The sequence below is a fragment of the Microtus oregoni genome, unplaced genomic scaffold, assembly GCF_018167655.1.
Source record: "Microtus oregoni isolate MIOR12 unplaced genomic scaffold, Mior012 000017F_ref0000208, whole genome shotgun sequence".
NCBI classification, from domain to species: domain Eukaryota; kingdom Metazoa; phylum Chordata; class Mammalia; order Rodentia; family Cricetidae; genus Microtus; species Microtus oregoni.
The window spans coordinates 22,154,822-22,159,083 of record NW_024543076.1 but is presented as its reverse complement, the minus strand read 5'-3'; the positions used below and the strand labels follow the sequence as shown (position 1 = coordinate 22,159,083).

At 39.8% G+C, this 4,262-nt stretch overlaps 1 pseudogene; it reads left to right on the top strand.

Moving 5' to 3' along the window:
* Positions 1-678: 678 nt before the first annotated feature.
* Positions 679-3,918, top strand: LOC121458246 (annotated as a pseudogene).
* Positions 3,919-4,262: the final 344 nt, after the last annotated feature.

Below are 4,262 nucleotides of genomic sequence, written 5' to 3'. Positions count from 1 at the left end.
AGCTTTCCCAGGAGGGTGCAAGGCTTTGTCACTATCAGGGATAGCAGATGTTCCTAGAGAAGTCAGCTTGGACTTGAAGAATAAGTGGCCAAACTACAGATTGGAGGCAAAGTATGCAGGACAGGAAAAGGTACCAATCATGGAGCACAGTAAAGATCATACAGGAAGAAGATCCAAGATGGAAGAGTAGGGAATGACTCTTCAGCCACATACACTGCCCTGGTAGCAAAGGGTGGAAGAGTGGACTGCCTCACCAGTTCCATGGAAGAAGAATCATGTGCAACCAGAATAAGGAGATCATTTTTTTCTTACATTTTCTAACGCCAAGTTCTTTCACGATTACAACCTCTAATCTCAAATAAATAACAAAAGCTTGTGGAGTTGATGCTTAAACAGACCTGCAAGACATATATTTAACATTTTGATATTTCCTTGTTTAGTTATTAGGGTTTTATTTTCATGTTCTTCGGTTATAAGGAAACAAGTCTTTTAATTCAGTACAAGGCTCTGGTTTGTAGGTGTCAAGAGTTGTTTCCAGATATTTGCAATTAACTTTGAAAGACCTCAAAGTTTTGCTTGCGTATGAAGAAGTCCCCCTCCCCACCCCATAAAATTGGTACCTCTCTGCCTGAGCCCTAGAAATTGAAACTCATTCCCCAGGGAGCCATCTAGTCAATGATGGAAGTCACTTCTGCAACATCTGCTAATGATCATAACAAGCCAGCAGTTGCTATATTCAATAAAAGCCCCAGGATTTGTGTCTGCACAGCAGCGACAGGAGAGAGTATAGTCTCTTACCTGACCTGCACTCCATGGCCATTATCCTCTGCAACCCCCGCCCCCCGTGATTTAGAAGGTGTGCTGGGCTCCAAAAGAAGGAAGATATTTCTGCTGCCCTTACCTCTTCCATTTCCTAAGGCAGGAGAGCCTGCAAAATTAGAGCCTTGCTGCAGCTCCTTCCGGTGTATGGTGCTTTTACAATTTGCCAGTTTCTTGCAGTGAATCGGATTGCTACAATCTTATCATTTTCAAAAGCTCATCATTACTTGCTCTCTCTGTGTAGATCTCTTTTAGTTAAAGGAAAACCTCCCTCTGCTTTTAATCTCACACTGGGGTAGGGTTTCGCATTTCACTTTTCAAGTGCACTTCCCCAGAAGAGAAAGTAAGTAGACATTCTAATAGACAATCTCTCAAAAACCAGAATGCTATCATACCTTTTCATCCTTTGCCACTCTAATCTCAAGAGTGGGCAGAGAGGCATTTTCTTTTTTCTTATGCTAAATTGTTTTTAAATATAAGTATGGAATTTGTATTGACCAGGCAAGAATGCTAAAAAGAGCTTTTGGATAGTCCTGGTCCTCAGTTGCAAAAACGAAACAGAGAATTGGTGTTTTATATCTGCAAAAGTAAGTATGACACATGAACAGTATTAATTCACATAATATGCATACATATGTATGTGAATATATCTATCACATATCTATGTTCCTTGCATGTACTCATACATTTATGTCATCTCTAATCTATTTGTCTATCATCTATTTATATTTATCTACAATCTCTCTATCATGTATTATCAATCATCTTTCCATTGTCTAATCTATCATCTATCTGTCATCGTTCATCTATCTGTCTGTCTATCTATCTATCTATCTATCTATCTATCTATCTACCTATCTAATATGTATATATAATACTATTATCTTGAAGTTTTCCTGAATAAAATCTAGGTAAAATAGCCATGAAGGACTTAAAATAAAATCCTTTTATTAGCTTTAGCAAAACCTCACATGTGTTGGATGTGTTTCAAGCCGTCTTGTAAAACCCCGAGGTTTTATGCCATCACAGCTCTTAAGAAACTGAAGTAGCACTTCTCTTTTACAACTGTGACTCGAGGATGCCAGTGTGGGAAATTTAGGAATGTAACAGGACATCCAAAGTCTGTTGTATGTGTTCTAGTGAACCTTAGTGGGCAAGCTCAGGAGGATCTGTTCTGGTTTATTATCAGAGGAATGAGGTCAGTAGTGTGAGACAGAATTAAACCACAGCAGTGGTCCAGTTTGCTATTTTAATATGACAGAAACATGGAGAACTATAAATGCTGGATAACATTTGGACTTTATGCAAGTAGATAAAGTAGATTTCTTTTCTCTTACTTGATTTTTCTTTGAGTCAGATTCTTTTGTAGCACAAGGTGACTTGAACTTGCTATGTAGAAGAGGATGACCGTAAACATTTAATCTTCCTGGCCTGGCAAGATAGAGTCAGTCAGTTGCCTGCCAACTCTGCCCCTGTCTGTCTGTCTTTCTTGGTCCTTTCTGTCTCTTTTTATCTGTCTCTTTGTCTTATCTCCTTTTTCTCTCCCTCCCTTCCTCCCGTATCACTCCCTCCCTCCTCTCTCTCTCTCTCTCTCTCTCTCTCTCTGTCACTCTTTCTTTCCCTCTTGTTGTCCAGATTGTTAAAATGTCATGGTTGATACTCAATTCATCTTTGTAATAAGCCTATTGATAAATCTTTCCTGTTGCCAGCATCAACACCTTCCACAAAACAGTTGAATTTTTTCTTTACTCACATCCTAAGGAAGAGGGCTAGCTTTTCCACCTTAGGCGCTAGGTCTATGTGGAGACGCTATTGTGGGTTTCTGTTCCACAGACTGGAGTTGGTGAAAGGCTGATGTTAAAATAAATCAAGTGAGATAGAGAAGATGGCAAGGGGATAAAACTGACTACTATGATTGGAAATGATTGGTGATACTGGACAGAAGTAAGTACAACACACCCAAGTATAGGATGAGAATTCTGGTAACTAACAGAGATCATTTGCCAGATTGCATATGTTTGTACAGAAGGGGCTATGATGGTATGCACAGTGTATGCACATGAACTGCCAAAATACTATGTAAAAGTTGGTATGACCAGTTCTGCTGCAGCTATTTTACTGGCCTACACGCTTCTCGGTAGGTTTGGGATGGACAAGATCTATGAAGGCCAAGTGGAGCTGACTAGAGATGAATATAATGTGGAAAGCACTGATGGTAAGCATGGTGCCTGCACTTGCTATTTGGACATGGATTTTGTCTAAATGCAAATGGCAATAAAATTTTTGGGGCCCTCAGGGAGCCACAAGGATGACCCCAGCTAAGATCCTAAGAGATAGTGGAGAGGGTGCCGGAACTGACCTTCCCTGTAATCACATTGATGACTACCTTAATTGTTATCATAAAACCTTCATCCACAACTGATGGAAGCAGATGCAGAGATCTACAGCTAAGTACTGGACCAAGCTCCTGGAGTTCACTCATAACAGGGAAGGAACAATAATATGAGCGAAAGTGTCAAAATCATCATGGGGAGACCCATAGAAACAGTTGACCCTTGGCTCCAGACTGACAGCTGGACTGAAGTAGGTTCTCTGAATGTGGGTGATAGTTGTGTGGCTTGAGCAGTTTGTAGAGCCACTGACAGTGGAACCAATATTAATACCTAGTACATGAGCTGACTTTTTGGAGCCCATTCCCTATGGAATGTTCAGCCTAGATACAGTGGGGAGGGCCTTGGTCCTGCCTCAAGTAACATGGCAGACTTTGTTGATTCCCCATGGAATGTCTCCACCCTCTTAGAAGAGTGGATGGAGATTGTAGTGGGGGAAAAATAGGGAGAGGAGGAAGAGAGAATTGGTGTATAAAATAAAAAGGATTGTTTTAAAAAAAATAAAGAAATTTTTGAGGGGCCCTAAAAAGAGCTGTGGATGGAGTCTTGTCTTGTCTATACCTCATAGTACTAAATGTCTCCCTGAGTATGATTTTGAAAGCAAGTTGAATGCAGAAGTACCTTGGAAGCACAGATGGGTCAGAATGTTGCAGACTGCATGTAATACATAATGGAGGAAGATAAAGATGCTCTTCAACATAGTGCTTGAAGTTCTAGCAACAGCAATAAGACAACTTAAGGAGATCAAGGGGAATTCCAAGCAGGGAGAGTAAGAGAGAGTAGTCAGAGTCAAAGAGATGCCATGTAGCTGCCACAGAAAGTAGATGTGCTGGAACAACCACGAGCCACGGGGTAAAATATAAAATAATAGAAATGGCTTAATTTAATATATAAGAACTAGCTAGAAATATATATATATATATATATATATATATATATATATATATATATATATAATATATATGTAGCTTAGGCTATTGGCCAAACAATATCGCAAATAATATAGTTTCTGTGTGATTATTTGGGGTCTGAACAGCCTGGAATGAATGAGCA